At 41.3% G+C, this 23,544-nt stretch overlaps 1 protein-coding gene across 2 annotated transcripts in view; it reads left to right on the top strand.

The window, feature by feature from the left end:
* The window catches only part of ERBB4 (erb-b2 receptor tyrosine kinase 4), a 599,354-nt gene that overhangs the window by 182,190 nt on the left and 393,620 nt on the right, over nt 1-23,544 (top strand). The gene's annotated exons all lie outside the window — the stretch shown is intronic.

The following is a 23,544-nucleotide window of genomic DNA, read 5'->3' as shown; positions in this document are numbered from 1 at the left end:
ATCCCTAAGCTCAGCTGTCCTTAACTTATACTGTGAGATTCTGTGCTTCTGGAAGATGAAAAGGTGTATTAAAAGGAAAAAAAACAACAACAAAACAAACAAAAAAACCCACAAAAACCAGACAAACAAAAACCAACAACCTAAATGAAACTAATAAGTGTGCAAATATTCTACCAGTTATTTTTTTAATTACACGTTGTTAAAAAAGCTAAGTGTTAAAGAAGATCTATTGTTTGTCTGCTGGAAGAAAATAAGCAGCATTGTGCAAGTGAATTTGTCAGTGCAGAGCACTCTAAAGTAAGAGTTTGGTAAAATGCAAATGGCAATTGCTCAAAATGCCACAGGGAAGATAAAATGATTGTGTGTATTTGGATAAATGGTCACAGAGTCAAGATCTATTGTGCACTAAGTTGTGTGGCAATAAAGATAGGCAGATAAACGTGGTCAGCAGAGAAGATAAGACAGGCTATTTATTGATGAGCCACTGTATGAGGGAATATATAAATCCATAAGAGTCTTTGCAACAAATGATGTGAAAACTTACAGCACGAGTGTTTTACACACAACACCAGAGCAAATCTTTTTTTTATTAACTGAGTTGAACTTTAAAATTATGTTATGACCAAAAATCAATAAAGAGAAACTGATTTAAGTTCATCCAAGTGTGAAGGGGTTTATTACCAGTGCTACATCACTCTAATGATGTACTCTTAAAAATTTGTTTTTGTGATATATTACATCTATTATTGCTAAAAGGATAAAACTGCAAAGCAACAGTGGACATTAATAAATCAATTTAAAGAAAAATGGGCAGGTAGCCAGGGGAAAATGAAATCCCATTTGCGATTTTTAAATACTGTGCAATTGTAATCTATGCAAATGGCACCCGGGACAAGGCCATGGGTTTTCAGTTGCTAATGGAATTCTCTCCTGGTGCTGCTTTTCTGGTTGTTTGGTGTAGGATAATCCTCCTCGGTAACTGCGCTGTGTCAGGACACCGATAAGTCATATTTCTAAAGCTAATTTTCTCACTTAACCTTCTAGATAGATCCACACTATAAAAACAGCCCACGGGGCTTTGTTGAGCGGGTTGCATGAAGCATTTCTCGGAGTTGTTAAAACACAAAACATCTGTCTTCCTGTCTCTGTTTCCATCTAAATTTATTGTCCTGGTTGTCGAGCAAGTGCTGTGCGAAGAGGCGCTGAATTGGTGCCAACTCTCTGCTTACCGATACAAGAGTTAAAAAAACCCAACCCCTGCTGCTCTGTCATCGAACAATATTTTGGCAAAACTTTCTAAAAGATATCCCAAAGCGGTCCTTGTTCTCTTTGCCTGGCTATAACAAAAATAAATTGACCAAGGGACTATAGTTTTTTGCAAAGCAGAGTGTGAATTTCTGCTGGGAAGCTTTCGTTGCCGTGTCAGTCCTAATGCTGTCTCTTCACCAAGAATTACGTGAGATCCCTCTTCAGCTGTGACCTTTCTTATTCTAATGGCACCTGACGGAGAAAAATGCTAGCATTTTCAAAGGAGCCTGGGAATTTAGTTGGACATCCACCTCTTTCAAGCAAGCCAGGCTTATTTATTTTTATTAATATTCTCCCAACTGTGGGAGAGGGTGATACAGCTGAAACCAACCCGCATACATAATTGCACAGAATTTGTGAGACAAGGAGATTAAAATAAAGCAGCCTGGAATGAATATACTTTTGTCAGACCTGCTCTAGAAACTCTTCAATCTACGTTAACTCCGGGGGCTTCTTCATTAGGGTGCCATTGTAAGTGGAAAGACTGTGCTCTGACAGTGGCAACATCAAGGTCCATGTTGATTATTTCTTAGCAACTACCAAACGTATGTGGGAGGGAGGTTTGTACATCGTAGTGTCAGGGTTTAACCTCTAACCATTCAGCATCACCTTGAGAAGAGATACTTTGTGCCAAGATGTGCTGCTAGGTACACCCACCTGGGTGGGTCTGGCTTTTTCTCTTGTGGACGTGCTGACCTCTTAGAATGGACAAGGATAAAAAGTTATGAAAATGCATTTGCCATTTTTTTAATGCACGGAACAAGGCAGACAGAAGAGGTTTCTGAACAGGTCTGTTGATGTATATCCTGCAAAAATGCTTCCTATAAGTTGGAAGTTGTTTTAAGCACCAAATAGGATTTGGGTCTTTGCTTCCTCTTACAAGGTTGAACCCTAAGTAATCTTGAGCTTCTCAGCAGCCGCTTCCATGTCTTGTATGAGTATTTAATTTCTTGTAATTTTGTACATTATTGATGTAAAGTACAGACTTTGGGAGGAGGCAAGCTAAAAGTTGATGTATTCAGGAATTGGATCAAGTGATGACTTTTGGACAGCTGGTGACTCGAACTACAACAATGTACATATCACCTTCAGGAAGCTGAAAGGTAAATGCAAGGCATCAGTAAACAGACATCACAAAGCTATTGCAGTACAGTGATACTTGAGTACACATCGTTATTAATATTGAAATGTCAATGGTATTTTTAGCCCAGCTTTTATTACCCCTTTGAGCAGGGTGCCTAAATTAATCCAAATGTCTTGATAGATGTCTTTCCTTGGTGCCTGCCCCAGAATAGTTGAGAACCAAACAATAATTGCAATCACTTCTATACAGGCAAGAGAATTATAATCTTGGATCTTGCAATTTTCTTCTGTCTTTAGTTAACATGCAAGTCTGTCATTCTTGCAAGTTTTAATTTCTGGCATCTGCTTGTCAGGGGTAAATTAGTTTAATTGCTGTAAGATTTTTCAGAAAGTCTTCCAAGCGTTACTCCAGAAAAATTGTGTTTGCCTCTCCACAAAGAGAAGCAGTGATAGTCCGTGTCCCAGAACATATTACATCCACTTACTAACAATTTCACTTAATAACCTCACAGAGCACTGGTAAAATGTGATGCTGGAAAGCAGCAGAAACTTCTTAGTAGTGATAGCTGTTTTAAAATCACATGATGTGTTTCATTTGATTAAAAAGTGATGAAACTACAGGTGATGTAAGTACTAGCTCTCTAGCTTGTGTTTTCTACTGAGAGATGTCCAGGGAAGTGCTGGACTGCTGCTTGCTGGCAAGAGTGATGACAGATAAATGTGGATCCAGGGTTTCCCAGACCTTTGGGGTGTTGAAACCTCCTAGGGACCCACTAGTGAGAACAGAACAAAGAGCACACTAAACATGTCCCCACTGGAAGAGGCAAATGCCCACCTACCTACAAGACATTAATTAGAAATTTGAATTAAATATTTGAAAACTTACACAGGCTTAGGGGAATCATTGTTGCCGTGTCAACTAAAATTACTAATGTGGATGGTGGTCCCCAAAAGGTGTGGAATATCCAAATATTTGGCATGATCTCGGGTGCAGAGTAATTGAAGGAGTAAGACAAAGGAATATCACCACCACAAGATAGCTGTGCTGCCACACCTTTACCTACGCTGGGAGGAGTTAACAAGTCAAAGATGGGAAAACCCAAGCTTAATCTGATTGATTTTTTGTACACTTTAAGTAAAGTAGATATAAAAAACCAGGAGGAAGTAACTTAATTTGCTGTTTCTGTTTACCTGCTCTGTTGCTGAATTGTTTGTTCGTAAGGGATTAATTTGGTTTTGGTTTGTTTTACCACTTGGGTTGCAGGAGTTTAACAATTTTTTTTATTATTATTTAACAAATTGTAATTTAATTAAATACTGTGTTGTTCAGTGGCATGGACAGTGCTTCAGTATTTTCTCATTTCTCAGAATTTAGAGATTCAGACTCAAAAAAATGACAGCTGAGCTAGAGGGAAGAACATATCTGACATCTCACCTAAAGCTTAGCCTTCACCCTTCACATCATTTGTGTGCACCCATGGTCATGCACAATGTGGATTTGTAACTGATTGAAATATTTGAGTGTTTTGCAAACACCAAGATACAATTTAAACCTATGTCCTGAAGATACACTTCAGGTGATGGTAGAGCTTTTCCACCTTTGTGTGCAGTGGAACCGTGCTTCTTTTGGGCATTATTTTTGAAATTAAGAGTGTCTTTGCATAGCACAGCTGGGACCCTCTGTCCAACTGCAGTCCCAGCCATAGGTCACCAGAGAGCAAATGATGCTGTGTCCCTCTCCTGATGCACAATTTTTTCAAGTTCTTCTCAGAGCTGTGTGTGAAACCTTGGTATCTATGAAAAAAAAAAAGGCAACATTCCTGTAGCCTTGAATGAGGCCACATTTTGTACTATCTTTCAAAGAACCGGTTTCCAGCAAATGTCAAGTGATTTGGGATGTATTTGAGAATCTGTTGGGTCACAGTGCTTACTTCAACAGTCCTTTCTCTATAAGCAGTGCCTCTGAAATTGATGATCAAAGGAAAGTATCTAAAACGGTGAGATAAATACCCCAAGTGAGCAAGAAGGAGAGTTGCTCTGCGTTATGCAGGACTATTTCTTGATAAAGACTTCTCTTTTCTGTGTTTGTTTCTGCAAGGGCATATTGAGTGAGAATTAGATGGAGCCAGTTTGGCTGGATTTATATTGGCAGGAGATAAATACTGTAGATGAGAAACATGTTTGACTGGGCCAGAAACCTGGTGTTGCAGAGAACAATCCAACAATATTCATTGATGTCCAGTTTTCTTGGCATAAATCAGTGCAGTTTCTTCTTTCAAGGTACTTTCTGTTTCCTGCAATTTAGCATGTTTGCCTGATGGTAGCCATTTAGTGTTAACAGTCCTTAAAGTTCAAAGTCATTAGCTGCAACAAACTCAAAATAGAGTCAAGATTTATTTAACCTGCATTCTGCCAAAATTAGGTGCTGAAGGCAGTGCTGTCAGTCACATAAAGCAGTGCTGTTTGTCAGATTAAAAACCTCGTGGGTTCAGGTTGATGGGTTAAACTAAGCTGCTGATTTGGTCACTTCTGAAAAGATGTGTCCTCTTGTACTTGAGAGATCAGAAAAGCTGTGGATGTCATCCCTCTGAGACATAAAGCTTTCTTCTTTGTTTCTGATATAAACTTTTATAAGCCCTTCAAAAGCTCCTCGAACTTGTGTAGTTAGAAGTCTCTTTATCTGTCATTTTGTTTAAGCTTAAACACTTCACAGAGACATTGGACTTTCCACACAACTTGTCAGTAATAAATGTGCTTTCACTACCTGCATAGTGGTCTGGGGTAGAAAGGGTCAGAGTTCCAGTTTCTGGCTTCCCTGATTTGGCAGCTTTTAATAGAGTTTTCTTCCTTGGGACTACACAGCTTGTCACTTCTGTAAGGAATTCCCAGTAGTCCAACCTGTGATGTTTCAAGTGAAATGTTTAGTCTTTGGAGTGTAAAGGTCTTTGTTCAAGTGAATCTGACCAACCCTAATCAAAAGTGTTGAGAAGTGGGTAGTTGTGTTCCCAGTATTTTAGTGCAGTGGTTTATTGATGGATAAGGATGAAATAAGGGATGGTGGGTTTACAGCTCTGCAGAGAGGCTCAGGTTGGAAGCAGTGGGCTCAGGACCTTTGATGGGAAGCCTCTAGCACTTGAGCCCTGAACTCCAGACTGCCCTGTGCTTTCAGGAGTCCCACAGATGAAATCTGTCTGCTGTATTTAGTGCAAGTGCACTAAAGCTCCATCAGTGGAGTGGCTGGAAACAGACCTTTTAAATACCAGAATGCAGCACCTGCCATTGCTTATCCTGACCTTATCTCTCACCTTCTGTCCTGACCCTTTTCCAGTTTTATATCCCAATAAAGCAGCTGCACATCTGACATCTTTTGGCTGCTGCTGCTTCAGGAGGTTTACTAAGGTCCTTTTAAGAATTTATAGTTACTTATTTAATGCCCTTTCCCAGTTTTTTGTTGGTTCATTTCCAGGCTGACAAACTGGGAGGGCAAGAGCCAGCAGTGCATTTTCTGCCTTGCTCGCACATCAGGCCCAGCATTGCAGGGATAATTTTGGTGCCTAACACACCATGTCTGTTGCCCTGTCCCCTATAATTTTTCTTTTCTTTTTATTTGGCAGAGGATGACTGGGTGTAGTCTGCTGTTACTTATATCTTTTTGTTTTTAAATTGTGATCTTTAGGATGTCCTTAATTAGCGGGGTGCAGAGGAAGAGTGTTTTATCCTTGGGAAGAAGTGTACCTTTCTGTTTAAGTCCTGGTCCTCGAATTCAGTCTGAGTGACATACTTAGCAAGCTAACATCCAAAGAATGTTGTTTAAAAAAAACACTGGATTTTGCAGTTGGTTGCCCAAGTCTATTGGCATAGATGACGTTTTCACAGGAAAGAAAAAGAAGTTAAAAAAACACAAAAAGAACAAAAGAAAAGGCAAAGCCTTTAATAACCTGGAAGGTCTAATGTGGGATCTGTGTGGGAGTTTTGCTCATTTTCGTGTGATTTAGAAAAAGGCAGAAATGACGTCTGTAGTTTTTGTTGTTGTTGTTTTTGAGCTCGTACTACGTGGCAGCAAAACAAGTATCGTTCTGCCTTGATCTCGAGGCCAAGTGATGCCTTGGCACTGAGCCAGTCCCAGTCCTGCCAAAACAACCTGGCTGGGACACCAAAGGCAAGGCCTGCAGCGTATCTGAAAACAAGGAGTAGCTCAGAGTCGGGATGATGAAATGATGAAGACCATGTGATTGCAAGTATGTTGGCAATGATTTATAGTTCCCATGTCATCTGCGCTCTTATTTGTTTCTATTACTCTGGTTTTCCTCTGAATTTTTGGCGGAGTGGCTGTGGAGACTGAGGTGCAATTGGCAATGTGGACCGGGGAAATTAATCTCTGACCAGACACTGGGCAGACAGATTGAGCAAGCTGCAAGTCTGGGAGCACGGGTGCTCCTAGGAAAAACATTGTTCAGCTTTTTAGGCTGCTTTTGAAGTTTTATCTACTGTAACTTGACCCTGGCTCAGAGGCAAAACTGACCTGGGTTTAGTGAACCTGGACGAGTTTTTACACACTACCTCAGCTCTGGGTTGCAAAAGTGGCATCACAACGTAGGGACTGTGAAGAAGGTATGTATGTGTGCCTTATCTAATGAGGTCCGTGGGTGACAGTCAATTAAATCCACAAGCCTGGGAAAATAAAAATGTAATGTTTACCTGCAAACAACATCTGAGGGTCATTTAAACCTTTATCCTAAGATAATCAGTGTTCATTAAAAAAAGACATAGGCATCTGGCCCCAAGACCTTAGGCTTGTGCCAGCCTGTGCTGTGTGATGTCCACAATACTTCTCTGTGGCTTTGCTGGGCCAATGGGATACCATAAATGCAGCTGGGATATATTAAAAATTCTCCTTGATTTTATTATTTTCATCAGATATGCTTTGAAACTTAGAACATAGGGCAATAACTCTCCCCTGTTCCCAACTAACTGTCAGCAATCTTGAAAAAATGCTTGGTAAGCATCTGTGCAGGTTTCTGCAGATCAGCGAGATCACCTGGTACTGAATTACAAACTAAAGGAAAGCAGTGGTCAAATGCTGTGTCATTTCTTGATTGAGGACATTTGCTAGTCCTGGAATACAAAAGCAGTGAAGAAATTAGAAAATTCAGGGGTTTATCTCCTTGGATGTGTTTGATGCTGGCCACACGACTCATTCATGCTGCAGTGAACACAAGGCAAAGCCAGTTGTGTGCTGGCAGCGTTTGACATAAAGCCACTTTTTCCCCTCAGGAGAGGGAGAGAGAGAGAGAAGCTGTGGTATTTTAGGAAAAGTGCATGTTTGCAGCTTATTGCCTTCTATTTTTACCACAATCATCACTGGTAGATGGTTTTTCTAGAGCTGGTCCTTTGTCACATCAGAACTGAGTCCACTGAGTGTGCTGTATTGCTGAATCCCACAGTGGAGTTGAAGGAGTTTTGAGTATGACTTTCTTAGGGTTTGCTGGTTTTTTGATGTCATAAGCTTAATTTTAAATGTGCTTCTGTGTTTGTCAGCTGTGTAAGAACATTCATCTGTCACAATTTCCCATTAATGTGAATATTGCTCCTTTCCAGTTTGTTTTAATAGAAGGCACTGCCAACAAACTCCCAATTTGAGTTATGTTCCTTTTTTTATTCCTGTGAATTAGTTAAAATAGAAGAGTTAACATAATAACTAAATTAGTTATGGTCAATTTATACGATACCAAAAAGAGGTCTACAGTGCTGCAAATGCTTTGCAGCAAGAGCACCAAGAAATTTTGCTCTGGTGTTTTTTGCAGCAAGTTTCCTAACATCAGTATATTTATTTCTCATTTACTTTATGGAATTACTTAAATCTGAATGATACGTGTAATAACACGTCTTGCTTCAGAGCTTAATGAGAGAGAAGGAACTCAGCCCAAAAAACTTAATCCAAACTACTTTTTTGTTCTTGAGAAGTTTGGTTGAAGGACTTTTGAGAACAGGAGCAGAATCAAAATGAGTAATACCAACCTCTGCTGAGCAACTATCTCCAGTGTTTTCCAAAGTTATTCTGGTATTGTTCTCAGGTAGGATTTCTGTATATTGTAAAGGGGAAAAACAACACACTCCATTGATTTTTATCATTTTAAGGTAATTTGATATAGTAGGAGCTGCATGTTGATTAGCTGATGATAAAGAGGGGAATAAATCAACAGACATTAGGTACTTAAACATTATGACAAGTGAAGAAAGAGCTTGAGGAGGAAAGTCTACAGCCCTCTTTTTTGTCTGTTTTGTTTTAATTCTGCCTTCCTGTAGTTGCTTATTTCAGGATAGAAAAAGCACTGTAGATGAAATTAGATTGGATTCACAGCATCATAGAATGTCAGGGGTTGGAAGGGACCTCTAGAGTTGATCTAGTCAACCCCGCTGCCAAAGCAGGATCACCTGGGGCAGGTCACACAGGAATGCATCGAGGTGGGTCTTGGAAGTTTCCAGAGAAGGAGACTCCACAACCCCTTTGTCAAGTCTGTGGGGTCAGATGGAATTCACAAGAGAGTACTGAGGGAGCTGGCAGAGGAGCTCGTCAAGCCTTTCTCCATCATTTTTCAACAGTCCTGCCAAACAGGGGAGGTCCCAGATGACTGGAGGCTTGCCAGTGTGATGCCCATCTACAAGAAGGGACCAAAGGAGGATCTGGGGAACTACAAGCTTGTCAGCCTGACCTCAGAACCAGGGAAGGTCCTGGAGAGGTTCATCTTGAATGTGCTCTCATGGCAAGTGCAGGACAGCCAGGGGGTCAGGCCTAGCCAGCATGGGCTCAGGAAACTTTCTGGTCTGGTATGGCCCTCTGGCTACTACTCATTACTGGCATGACCATCTCATTGATAGGAGCTGGTACTCGAGGGGAGCAGATGTGAGGCTGTACCTCAGTTCTGCAGTTGCCCCCAGATCAGTTGATCCAGCTGCAAAGCCATGTAGTGTTTCATGCTCAGCTGCTTGATGCTGTAAATTGAGTAGCCCCCCAAACTGCTTCTTTACTGTGTGTCTGTGAGGTCTGTGTAACTCCCATTTTTTAGGTTCTTTGAAATGGTGGTCTGCTGTTGCTGTGTGTGTCATACATGGTTTCATGAAGCACTGTTCACTTTGTCATTTACTCAGTCTCAAGGGGAATAATGGTGTTTTTAGATACTCAAACATAGGGACTGGACCCTGCTTTCTTCAAAGCCGACTGAAAAAGGGCAAGATGGGGCAATCAGATAGTGGTGAGTAGGCAGAAGAAGGAAGGTACTTTTGGGTTTTTGTGTGTTTTTTTTTTTTTTGGTTGAGAAACCAGTGATTTAACATGACCTAGAAACACAGAACATAAAAACAAATCGAGCCAATTTATTATTGGCTTAGTTATGTCACTTCTGTTGCATCCCTAAGCTGTGCATTTCTACTAAGATCTTAAATTAAGAAATTCAGCTTGACTGGCACTTTTCAGTGGTGGCACTCAAAAGGGAGAAAATCAGGAAGTTTGAAATGTCTTAATACCCAACAGGTGTGGGTGTAGGAATTTGCACTGCTGTGAGTGACTGAAACTGCTGGGGAGAGTCCCACTGACCTCAGGGGCTTCTTCATTTCTCTCCTGACTTGAGTACAGAAACATAGCAGAGGTTAACTGTAGTCCTCCTGTAGTTCCCTAGTCATTTGGTGCCATGGCAAGTCTTTAAAGTATTGTGATGGAAAAGAAATACAGGAATGCTGAGAAGGATCCATGTGTGTTTTGTTTTTTTTTTTTATTGTATCACTCCTTTTCCAGAGGTTTCCAAACACGCACGTGTTCTTATAAGTGTGATACTATGTCCATACAATTTGAAGAAGGCTCAAGGACAAAAAGTACTTGCCCCTGCATCTAGCAACAATCTAAAGCCTTTGAGAAACACTGTCTGATGGGACCTGCTGTGGAGCCATTCAGGTGTGTGATGACTGCATGGGAGGGTAAGGCCAGGTGCTGGAGCCTCGTGTTTTGCAGAATTTGGGGTGTGTGTCCTGCCCTCAGGAAGCGTTGGAGGTGCTCAGGGACAGATGAAATGCATTTCAGTAAGTCCTCTTTGGCTGCTGCTTCTGCCTTCTTGACATAGACTTTTTGCAAAGCAAGTTGGGGGACTTTCTGGAGAGCAGAGTGGGGAGACGAGCTAGGTATCCATGCTCGGCTGAATCACAACAGCAGCATGTGTCCCCCTGTTTTTCTAAAGGAAAAGGAGGTGAAGGCAGGACTGATGGACCAGGGGAGCTGTAACCATGTGAGCATTTATTGCCTATTTTGGTTGGTTTTGTGTTTCCATGGCAACATACCCTGTGTGGCTTGAGACTCGGGGTGAAATTGGTACCTGTTGTGTCTGTGAGGGGCTGGGCAAAAAAACAGGCTTCATGAAGCTGAATAAAAATAAGTTCCCTTCAGGCACAGTTGGTTTTTCAGCTAGATATACATGATAGGCATATGGCTTATATGGAGATAGATATCCAGGGAGTAACTGAAGTGTGCTATGGTTGGGTCTTGGTTCAAGTGACACCAGGAGGGGAAATACAGAGTAAAATAATCCTATTCAACTAATTATCTGAATAAATCAATGAAAGTGCTATTTCTAATGCAGATTTTTTTTAAGGCAATTGTGATGGTTGAGGGGTAGGAATGAAGCAATTCTCGTGGAAGGAGATAATGCTTCAAGGGAGCCTGTGTGGAGAAAATGGACACAAACCTTTTGGGTTTTGTTGTCTTTTTTTCAACTGGTTGTCTGTTTTCTCCTGCTGTTATCAATTGGTTCCTTAAATGTACCACTGTTTTTACTATTGGACAGAGGCTGAAATCCTCAGCACACAGTACTGAGTTCAGACTAAACAGCTACTCAGCACCCAGTAATTCACTTAAACAAGAGTTGAATTTTCAATATGACATGGTTCTCGGCACTCCTGGATCTTGGATGGCTCTCTGCTAGTAAGGAGGTTTTTAAAAAGACACATCTCTTGAATCTGGTACCTAAGTGTAGGTATTTCTCGGGTCTGAGAATGTATTCTGAAATGTTTTTCCCCAGCAGCATGGTGTTGGATAAAGTAAAAATGTGCTTGCAATGGCTTGGAGTGGAATGAGTGACTCAGCTGGCTGGCAAGAGGAATTCCATCAGGAGCTGAGCTCCCCAGCCTCTGACCTGTGGGGCTCTGCACAAAGGGATGAAGAACCATGAGCCCAGTAGTGCAAAGCCAGGCATTAGCAAAGCTCTTTCTTTGTAAAAGAGTTTTTAGCTTGATTAAAACCATTGCTCCCTCCTGCAGCGGAGAGGAGGTCTTCTGTTGTTATATCTGCTTCTGTCTTGGGTTTTGTAATGTGCCTGTCTCTGTGCCACATGGACCCCAGCACTACCAAAAGTGAGCATGAGGTCTTTCAATGCTGGAAAGAAGGTCTTACGATTCCATCTCTTGTAATAAGATATTTTTCCAGTATTGGATCAGATATCTCAAGACCTGCTTCTGTAATGGGCTGGGACCTCCCTTCTGATGTATTTTCTGATTGAGATCGGCTCCCTGAAACTGCCAGGAGTTTATTTCCCCAGTGAGCTTCTCTGGTCCCATTTCTGGACTTTTTGCCTTGGTTTTCCATCCTGAAGGATCACGTGTTGTGGAATTGCATGGTCCTTTTCCTGTTATTACTCTGCATTTCCAAACACTGAACTAACAGACTGGTAGTTCCCCGAAATATTAATCCCTAAATCCCTCCTGTACCACACAGTCTGGAGCAATTACAATATTTTCCCCTCTTCTGCTAATGAAATTCATTTGGAAGCAGACATAGCAGTCTCAAAGGACCATCCTTTTAATTTCCCTTCCACGTGTAGCAATTAGCTGGAGGTTGTTACTGGCTGAAACAATGAGCACACTGAATAGGTTGGTGTGTTAAGTACAGCAAGAAAGTTGTAGGGCTTTAATGGGCGACTGTGGAGTGTTGTCAGCCAGGGCTTGACATAAATGGCTTATTGTTGAGTAAGGATACCTGGGGAAGCCCTACCCCTCGGGCACATGCTGGTGGGATCCTCCTTTAATCAGGTTTTAAAGGAAAGGTGAAACGCTTATTTTTTTTCCTTGCCTTCACAATGTACCAGATATCAATCCTGGATTGCCCTGGGGACATGTGTGTGTGGTTTTTTTTCAGGGCTGTATGAAGAATTCATAAGGTATAAGTAATTTTTGCCTTGTCTGGACTGCTCAGGTTTTCATCTTAAAATGAACATCCACGGCCTTTTTAACATCCCTTTTTTTTTTTCTTTTCCTTTTCCCTTTTAACATCTTTGTCGCTTGGTAAGGATATAAAAAATTAATAACAGATTTATAATTTTATTAGCATTTATGCTTCAAATGCAAGAGAGTTCCCCAACACAAGTTTAATGCATCCTTGAAGTCCTTTTTATTAGCTTGTTAATTCCCAGCAGTACCATTTTATGGAAATGCATTTTTTTTTTTTTTCTAAAGGAGAAACAATGGTTTAGATCCAGATGGTGACAACTTGGGTTTTTTGTTTAGTTACATTGTTCTGGGTTTTTTTTTACTGTGCTTGTTTGTTTTTTAACAAGGGAGGGAGTAACACTTAATTTTTACTTCCAAAGTGACTGTTTTATTGCACAGTTGCAAGTCCTTCTGACAGATACAGGTGTGAACACAAGGTGACACAGGGTTCAGTGCTCAGGGTCATCCTGTTGGGCAGAGGAACGTGCCTGAGTGCTGGGCAGGCAGGAATGCTACGTGTGCAGTGGAAGGGAATGACAAAAAGCCTCTTGGTGACCAAACCTGCTCATTTTCTTCTGTTTTCCATCAGACTTGGTCAGGTTCACACACGGGTTGGGTGGGTCTTTCTTTTCTTCGTAGGTCTGCCTGTCAGACATGTTGTCCCTCACTGATACGTTTATTTTGATTAAACCCCTTTATATTAACAAGATATTTTGACTGACCTTAACTTCTTCACATCCTGAGGATGAGAAGTTATTTAAAAAATAAATCTTGTTTTCTCATTCCTTTGGCAAACTGAAAATTAAATTACTTTGGGGGCAGAGCTCTACATATATTTCAATTACCCATGTTCTTTTTATTGTTCGTTCATATAATGCAAAACATGGTGTAAATTGAAGGTGTATGGGAGCTGTTGAATCCTATATAAGCCCTCTCCATTGCTTGTATAGTCATCCATCCATGTTTCCACGTGGGAGCAAGAGAATTTGTGGTTATTGTTCTGTTTCACACACAGCAGGAGCTGGCAGCAGACTTGTGCAATAAAATAGATTTCAAATATCTTCTCTCTCACTAATTTCCAAGGCTTCCTCTGTGACAGAGCATACAAAAGGGAACTTTAATAAAAACTATCATTAGCCTTGTGGATCAATATGGTTTAGGAAATACAAAACAACTTCAGCTGTTTAAAAATAGGAAGTGCCAGAGGGGGTTCCCACCTCCCTGGCTGAAAACAAATCACAGGATTGATCTCTGCAGCGTAACTGCAAAATTTGCAGAAAACAGGTGAAGTAGCTGGGAATATAAATAAAGCTGGTGCCTGCATCGTTCACAGCCCTCCTGGAATGGGTCCTCTGTAAATGCCAGTCTCTTGCTTTTGGGGGAGCAGGCAGGGAGTTCACACCAGCCAGCAGATGCCTCTCGCAGCACAGTGGTGTTGCATTTGTCTTTCTGTTAATGTCTCTTCATCTCTCTCCCACTCTCTAATCAGAACAGTTTCTCAGGCAAGTTAGAAACCAGTTTCACAAAATCCATCCACGACCAAAGCTCAAGTCACAAAAAGAGACCCAAACAGAAATGACAGCAGTGGCCGAGCCTTAGGTCAAGTAAAATGCTGAGCAACCTTCTGTGTGTTTCAAATACATGGAGTAGTTTTATGGGGCTCAGTAAAATACTTCTCAGGTAATTTGCTTTGAGTTTTTTAAAATAGTCTCTGAGAGCTTCATCTCCATTTATTATTCAAGGTTAGGCTTACATCCTGCTATGAAACTTATTTCTCTCCCTCTCCTTGCCAACCTACCTCCAAAATTATGGTTGAATGGATTGTTTCAGGTAGCATATTCTCTACACTTTACTCTAAATGAGGAAGAGTTTAGAAATTTGGTGTTTATTTGATATGTGGCTGTGTCTGTGGCAAAGCAGCAGAAGGCCCACAGGAATGAATGGTCTGATGAACCAGTCTGTGACATCCAAACATGCAGTTTACACCTCCTAGTAATATTTATTGCATGCAGTCTTTATGCACAGTGCAGTGAGAACCTTCCTAAGATCCCAGCCATGCCAATCACTGGGATTTTCAGGGATTAAGGTCTGTAGACTGACTTTCTGGTATTTATTAATGAGTAATTTATGAAGGCAAGTGCTTAGTCCTCCTCTGTTAACTCTGTATTGTATTACATTCCTTCCCAGCCCACCAGGATAGGTTTCAGGAAAAATGCTTGGGGGTAGGACAACAGCAGCACTGATTTTGCTGCATGTGTTTCTCTTGTGAGTATCCATGGGGTCAGCTGAAAGTCTCTGAAGAAATGTCTGAATCACCTGGGTGGCACTGGGCTCCTCTATTTTCTTGACCATACCCCACTGGAACCAAAGTTTCTCTCTCAAGTGTTGTGTTACTTCCAGGCAAAGAAGATTTTCTTTTTTTTTTTTTTTTTTTAAGAGCAGCATCCAAGCCCTATTTGACTTGTGCTATTTCTGTCTCAGCTTGCCAGTACTGAATCTACAACATATTTTAACTGGTATTTCAGCTTGCCAATAGGATCCCAAATTAAAACATCAGTGTGATGAAAGCCATCTTTGTCTTGACCAGGAATGAAACTGCGGTGTCCCAGGACTAAAAATGTAAATTTCTGTGGGCTGAGCACATGTCTGAGAGAGTTTATTTACTCGAGCAGTGGCCAGTCCTCTGAATGCAGGATTCCTCCCAGTCTGATAATGAATGTCAAACCCGGGTGCTAAATGAAGTAACAGGGAAGCTATCCTTACTCAACTGCAAGGCTGCATTTGGAAAATTCTGTTTGAAAGGTAATATTTATTGGTTTGCGGTGAGCATGAGATTAATTTCAAGTCAACGTCAAATCATGATAAACTCATTAAAGCTACAGAATGTCAGTGGTATTCGTGTCCCTGTGCAGGTCAGTTCAGTAGCTCAGAATGCAATGAAAGAGCACTGTTCCAGACTGGCACATTCCCAGCTGGACAACTGCCCTTCAGCTGAACCCAGCTTCTCCCTACACACTATTTTGTAAATTGTTGAGGGAAATAAAATGACCAAGCTGCACGGTGGTGCTGCTACATGGCAGCCAGCCCTCATGATTTGCATCCTAGCCCTTTCAAGGGAGAACCAAAATCTAAGCCTATATTCAGATGCTAGGAAGGTTGAGTTGTATTAAGTTTAAAAGATGCTAAATGTAATTTTGCTTATGCCCTTTTAGCTAGGATAACAGGGCAGGTGCACTTTGATCCGTGGATCCCTCTAGGGGTGAATTTGTCCCTGCTAAAACAATTGCTTGAAGTTGATTTGCTCCCTTCCAGTAGCTGACAGTCTCCCAGTCAAGAGGCAGAGCTGGTGGCACTGCCTTTTACATCTGGGTGGCTAATAGTGGCTGGGAGGAATCACGCTCTTCCTATTATTAAGATCTCTGTGATCGTATTACTGCATTGTAATGATCACTAGGCTAAAGATACACAAGCAGGCATGACTGTTTAATCCATAATTAACCTCTTTACTGAAGGCTTTATATAGATTATAAAAATACATGACGGGATTTCTGTGATTTCTCAAGGCGTGCTTAAATATCAGAGAGTAATCTGCTGTTATGTATTCAGTGAACTCCTTGGCATTTGTGCAATAGGGAATAGCTGAGGGAAATGGTCTTATGTTGCAATTTAGTATCGTTCAGTGGAAGCTGTTAGGGTTTATGTTTGAGGAAGACATCTTAGAGAGCTATTCTTAGCTTCTTTTTTATTTTTGGTCACATGCATTCAGCCCATGGTGTCAGCACACTTCTAAATGCTACAGGAGGCTATTTCAAGACAAAAATTCAGACCTCTGATTTTCTGAAAGCTCCACAGATAAGTTGTTTTGCATGCCATTAGGAAAGATACTGTAGACCACATAAGACTTATATAAATATCAATGATGTCCCAAAGATTTGAGCCTTTAAAAGTACTTGATGTAAGGACACATCATCTTGAAGATCTAGTTTTTATGGCATCGGTTTCCGTGAAATTATTTTAAAATACGAAATTGTTACTTTTTCCAACTTTTTCTTTGATGATGATGGGCAATACAGTAAATTATTTCTTAATCTTTTTCCTGTTATTTTTCTAAGACATTTCCCTTTTTCTCAGTTTGACCACAGTTTTTAAGAAGAAACAAAAAAAGCACAGCAAAATCAACCTTATCTTGGACCTTTTTTTATGCCTCTGTAGTTACTGGATACCAGAAAGAAAAGATGATCTTTCAGTTGTACACCTTCACTTTCCACAATAAACTAGGCAGGTGGGAAAAAACCTATACTGGAAGCATTTAATTAACATGCTTAATTTGAATAAAAATGCCTGCAGTTCTGTTTAAGAAGCAAAGAAAAGCTTGATTTGTAACAGAGGAGCAGTTTTAATAATGGTAACTGAATACAAAAAACTGAACACAGCTCACGTGTGTGAACTGATACTTTCTGCATCCATCCTTTGAACAATCAAAGCACCTGAGATGTAGAGTTGTTTTTAATGGGACTCCATACTAAGTGCATCTGGGGATCTCAGCCTAAATGTGCACCTGGTTTAAAGCACCTTCTAAGTCACTGAAGTTGCTGGAATAATTTATGTGCTTTAACTTAAGCACGTGCTGGAACACCTGTTGTCTTGAGAGGCTTGAGTCCAAGAGCTGCCCTCCTTTCCAGTTACATTGGGGTACCTAAATCCTTCCTCTCTCTTTAGCAGTGCTTCTGTGATGCAAAAATACAGTGTCGCAGAGAGAAAACAGTAGCCAAAATTATATATTTCAAAGCTTCTCTGCAGCTGGGAGGGCAGCAGCTATTCCTGTTGGCATGTTGATTATTGTAGTAGAGTGCTGGAAGAGACAGGGGCTTCTCATATTCCCGATGATGGCCGAGCATTATCTGAAATATTCAAAGAACAGCTGTGGTGGTTTGGCTACTGCAATCCTGATTGTGTCAGCACAGATAGATCTCTTTCTGGTTTTCCTGGGGAACATCACAGTCCAAGGAAACCTGGCTGACCACAGCCTTGGGGCCGAGTCGGTGTTCTTTACCTGCAATGCAATCGCCAATTTTGACAAGAAGACTTATGCCTGTTTTATTGTTGTGTATTGAAATTGGATTTGGGGATAGAGGGAGAGAATATTTTATTAAGAAGGGAAGGACAATAACAGGGGAAGGACAATAAAATGTTTCCTGTTGATTCTCAGGTGGTCTATGGAAGAGAAGACCGAGATCTGGGCAGTCCTTTTTGTTTGAATGGGTTTGAGCACCACAGAAATGTTTCTGTAAAAATTCCAATCCCATATAGGACCTTGATTAAGTGAAACTCTGTAAGGTAGGGCTTAAATCCATCCTGGGTCAGCCATTCAGTGAAGCTGTGAAGTTAAGCACTAGTTAAGTTATACCCATATGTTGCAGGAATTTAGGTTAAAATTATGGTTTTCCCTTGTCCAAGCAGCTTGGAGGAGGGTGTTTGTGCTTGTGACGCTAATCTCGTGCACAGGAGGTGGTGAAAAACCTTTGAGCTTCCACTTGCTGGGCACACCAGCCCTCCTTCACTGGCAAAGGCAGTGTAAGATGCTTGTGGTTGTGACAGGGAGCTGTGACACAGTTTTCTTTGGACTCTGCCTGAGCTCTGGCAAAATACAGTTTTGTGGCTCTTTTATTCATGTAGAATAAGGATGTGGTTTAGCTATGTAAAGTCTTTTATTAGTCTTATTTGTCATAGACTGAGCAAGAGGAGATGAATTCTCTGGTGGAGCCTGAGAGGTCCAAGACATATGAGAGTGCCACCATCCAATATAGTGCCCCAAGATGTGCTTTTGAACCACCTGAGAAAACGAATGTTTTGGGAAAGAGAATCTGAAATTTGCTTGTAGTTCTTCTGGAGAACATCTGGCTTCAGTGAGAAAAATGGCATTTAGGGCTTTATATTCTGTAATAAGCTGTTTATATCAAGATGAACATGTGTATGGTATGCAGCATGTAGGGACAGTGTCCCTGTAAACAGCTCAGGATCCCTTTAGAACAGGATTTTAAAATCGTAGTCTATCATCTTTGAGGTCTATGTGCTTTTTCTGAGGGGTTTCATAAAACACAAGTAAGAGAAGAGGCTTGTTGTTGGCAGACATAAATTTTCTGTATGTGGTTGCAAGCTTTCACCATGAAATTTCTGGAGCCCACAAAATGAGAAAGGTTAAGCCTGCTGTCCTGGCAGTTCTGGCTTATATTGCAAACCCTTGTGAAAGCCCTGGGTGTGAAAATAGTAACAACAGTAACAATAGGTGTATGTTATTGTTATCAGTAATGTTTATTATTAGTACTATTAGGTAAGAAGAAAGAACGGGTGAAGTGATTCTAGCTTCACAGTTTGGCTGCTTTTGCCTTGGAAATGCAAATATGCAGGAGCTGAATGCAGATGGCACTGGCCAAAAATCATAGAAGGATTTTTATTCTTAAGTATGCGATATTCCTGTAGGTCCCCTAAAAATAAAATAGAAATCCTGTGTGACTCGACAAGATGGGAGCTGGTGCGAATCACGGCTGAGCCAGTTGTGACCTCTCGCAGTGGAGTTTCAGCAATTTACAGCTCAGTTCACTCACCAGTTGAGACCCTCAGATCTGTGAGAAATACTGTCTGTGATTCCTTCAGCTTGGTAATAACTGCAGGAGTGAAAGCTACTCACCTGCTCTTTTTCTGGGCTTGAAGTCCCAGTATTCGTTATGAGAAGGAGCTGAGAACTTTTCAAATCCTTTTTTTTTTTTTCTTGAGAGAGAACAAGGACAAGGGTGGGCCAGAGGGGACAGGGAGCACCTTGTGCTGCGTGTGCCATTTCTGTTTCACTTTCAAGGATTTTCTTAGCCCTCAAGGCAGGGTGACCTTTAACAGGCTCAAAATGAAGGAGTGTTGAATGAGTTTTCATTTTATGAGATATATAATACAGATGGATAGTAAATAGAATACTCTGATGGACAGAGAGCTCATCTGGACATAGGACAGGTGAAGAGCATGATCCCAGTTGAAAGCTTCTCCGTAGAGAGTTTGCTTCTGCTCTCACCTGTCTCCCAGTGTCTCTGTGTCCCTGTAGTGTGGGGGAGATAACAAAGAATAACTGCTGAAAATCCTAAGGAGAGGAGAAATTAGTGTTAACAGCCCTGCAGGTTGTTACTGCCTGTGCAGTGTGCTCCTGTGTCCTATCTGTCCCTGTCCCCTAAGTAAGAAGTTGCCTTCTGGTGAGGTCCAGGTACTACCTTCAGAGTGAGGGTGGGATCAGCCCTGCAAGCCATGGGTAGCAGGAGTGTTTTCCTGACAGTAAGCTGTGAGCAGAAAGATGTTTGTGAGCATAATCAGAATGGAAGGTGAGATTTGATACAAGTTTGCAAATGTATGTCTTCATCATTTTACCCATAGTAAAATCCTGCAGTTCAGCTGTAGATGCTCCTAGACTTAGATTTGTATTTCCTAGTTTGAGCCAGGTTAGAACCAATTATCTTTCCAGGAATTTTACATTTAATTGCTGGCCCAGCATTAAACTGTGACACCTGGGTGTGAACTATAGGATTTTTCACCTTAAAAACTACCAACAGTAGAGAGTTTCATGGTTAACTAAGAGGGATTCAGCCTTTTAGCTGCTCGGAAGTCACAGGGGAGTCCCATGGATATACAGCCTTAGGTTAGCTTTCTGGAGCCCAGCTGGAAAGCGTCACTCTTACTAGAGCTGAAGACATCAGAGAGGTGCCATCTGACAGGTTTTGAAATGAGATGCTAAAATCTAATTTATTAGAACTACTTAATTACTGTTTTTTTTAGGGGAAAATAAATAGAAAAATACTAGGGGTAGTACTACAGGTGGAAAAAGGGATGTCCCAGATAGAGTGTGCTTGTTGGTGTAATGGATTAAAAAAGAAAAATGCCTCCATTTTTCTTGAAATCTTGGTGCTGAGCTATCCACATCCACTGGCTTTGATCTCCCCGTCTCTGCTCTGCTTCGTTGTCTTCAGTTGTCAGCTCCTGGCAAAGTTCCTTGAAGTTGCTGGGAATTTTTTTCCCCAAAAATTGTAAGTGCCTTATAAACCAAACTGGGATCTGATGTCATTTCTGTAAAGTCTGAATATTTTGATGATGGAGAAACTACCATGTTTGTTGTCTGTTTTTCAAAAGCCTCAGGTTTGGTGTTTCCTTCCACCTTTCTTTTTTTTTCAGAAGTGGTTGTGGGTTTTGTTGATGCTTAGGCTGTCGTGCTTGGGGTGATGTAGCAGACTTCTTGGGAAAAGCTTAATACTGGGAAAACTCTGTAGGGTGCCCCTTGCATTCAACTTTTCTCTTCCATGATAGTGATGAATGAATAGCATAACATCAAATTAGTTTTAGGCTTATTAGCAGAGCTGGTAGAGTGCAGAAACATTTAAAGGTGTATCATCATACAAGAATCAAATTTACAATTGTAAATTGAACTTGCATTGTCTTTGGAGTTACGTGCAATCTAGTAATTTCCTTCAATTCTCTAGCACAGTGTTTCCTGCCCCTGCAGAGTCAATGTCTGCTCGTCGCTGCACCTGCCATCAGGGTTTTGGTTTCTGCTTCTGTTTCCCTCTAGCACACTAACTGCATTTCAGAGATGTGCCACACCATGCTCACTGTCAGAGCTGGGTTGGGATGTCCCCATTTCAGATGGCACAAGTACAGGTGAGCAGCCAGGAGTGTTGCCACCCTGGCAACGTGCTGCATGTTTCTGTGGAGCTGTTAAAATTGATGGATGACACTGCCTGGCCTAGAGAGGCTGGTTGAGCATGAATAGCATAGAGGACAGTGTCTTTAATGGTTGGACTTGATGACCTTAAAGGTTTTTTCCAGCCAAAATGATTCTACTATTCCCTTTCAGAAATATGCAAATAAAAACAACAGTAAAATATTTGTGGGGGGTTTTTTGTTTGTTTGTTTTCCCCTTTCCTTTTTTCCCTGTCTCTTACATTGGGAGCCTGAAGGCTCTCAAATGATTGTTGGCTCTGATTGGAAATTGAGTCCCTTGCTTTTAAAATCTCTTCATAAGACTCTCTCCTACTTCATTAAATCATTAAATGAGTTTAACAGGTATTAGTTTTGAGCTTTATTAATGGTGACTTGTTTTTCATTATGAGATAATTGTCAGTCACGAAACATAACTGCTATAATGTATCTCAGCAGACAAAAGTTTCCAGGAGGCAGGGAGAGAGAAAATACAGAAAGGTTGCTCGTATAAAAACTTCCTTAAATAAACTCCCTCTGGAGGTATTTAAGGATTCCTGGGAGATACCTGGCTTGGGATGTAAAACCAACAACTTAAAAGCTTCTTTAAAGCTTCAGGACCTTTGGCAGGAATGTGGTGAAGAACATGGTATGTTTATGGCTAGGACTGAGTGTGAATGTAGCCAGTCCTGCCTTCAGTGGGAAATATTTTCCATTTCCAAGCTTGCTTGCTTAGGTTGATTTACAAGCACAGCAGAACTTGTGAATACAGCTTCTTGAAGGGTCGGTGTGTATTGGGGGCCGCAGAGGGAGATTCGGTTAACTGAGAGACCTGGGGCTGCTTGCAGCCAAAATTGCTATTTATTTTTACAGGTTACACAAATTCTGTGTTTTGTGGGTCTCTCTAAGCTGCTCAAAACTGCCTCCTGTGTTGAGGATCATAAATGCTACCAGTGTAGGGCACTGGCTGCTTGGGGCTTGCCAAACCCCACAGCAGCAGCAGTGGAAGTGAGACTGGTACTGAAGAGCACAGGGGCTGCCTGGTCTGTGTTGACAAGAGTTGTGCAATTTATCTTGAGCTATTTTCCAGGGACTTCTGGGAAGCAAACTATGCATCATCTTGAAGATGCTTCCATGAAACAATTAGGCTGTATTAAATTATTTCTACTTTCGTGTGAAACACTTCCTTGGCGTAGACAGACCTTGATGCACAGCTCCAGGTAGTGGAAAACAAATCCAAGCTGCAAACCCAGTTTGGAACTAATGTCTGGTAATTATATTGCAAAGTTTTTTGGGATCTCAGTTTTTATTGTAAACATAGTTCATCCTTCCACTCAGAAGAAATTACAGTTGTAACGCCAACATTTGCAAGCAGCAGTGAGTGATACTAGTAGCCTCTGAACACCCATTCTTCGCTGAAAATAGATTTGCTATTGCCAATCTTTTCTGCAGATGATGGCTTCTGGAATATATAAAAAAGAATAGTTTTAGAGAATCCTGAGAAGAAAAGATAGGTGGTCTTTCAAGGGCTGTGCCTTAGAAACCGCACCACTGCTGTGATTCCAGTAGCCCAGGATTTCATCTGTTGTTTAATGGGCTAACAGAGTATAATATCACCCTGTAACGGTTCTTGAATGTGTGGGTTTCTTTATAACCTTTCATGGAGACACAGGCTTCAATTTTGTCCTGAAGAAGCTCCTAATATAAATGGGTAATAGATCAGTAAATCAGATAAGACCTGCTGGGGGGGTAGGGGGATGGAGCCAAGGCAAGAGGAGGCCAGCGGCTCCAGGCGATGGCAGCTGTTTCCCCCTGAGCCCCCACAGCCATGCTGATGATCTCCACTTTCCCCATACCAGGAGACTGTCAGTCAGTGGGCAAGGGAAGGCTTGTTGACTTTTAGATGAGGCTGGAGGAAACAAATGCATCGTCTCTAAGCTTGAACTCACTTTTGAAGCACTCACAGGGGGATTCACCCAGTAAAGTCTTTTTCTTCTTTGCTGTATTCATGGAAGTGGTTTGTTCAGGTACTACTCCTGCAAATTTGTTCAGATCTAGAAGCCATTATATAGTGCAGATTTCAGAACTGAAGCTTAATGCTGTGTGTGGCAGGACCTTGCTGTAGAACATCTAGCAGGTTGTGTTGGAATGGATGTGAAAGCAAAGGACTTTCCCTGC

This window comes from Apus apus, chromosome 6 (genome assembly GCF_020740795.1).
Source record: "Apus apus isolate bApuApu2 chromosome 6, bApuApu2.pri.cur, whole genome shotgun sequence".
Taxonomy (NCBI): Eukaryota; Metazoa; Chordata; class Aves; order Apodiformes; family Apodidae; genus Apus; species Apus apus.
Note: the sequence above shows the minus strand (reverse complement) of the source record. Positions and strands in the feature narration are given on the sequence as shown.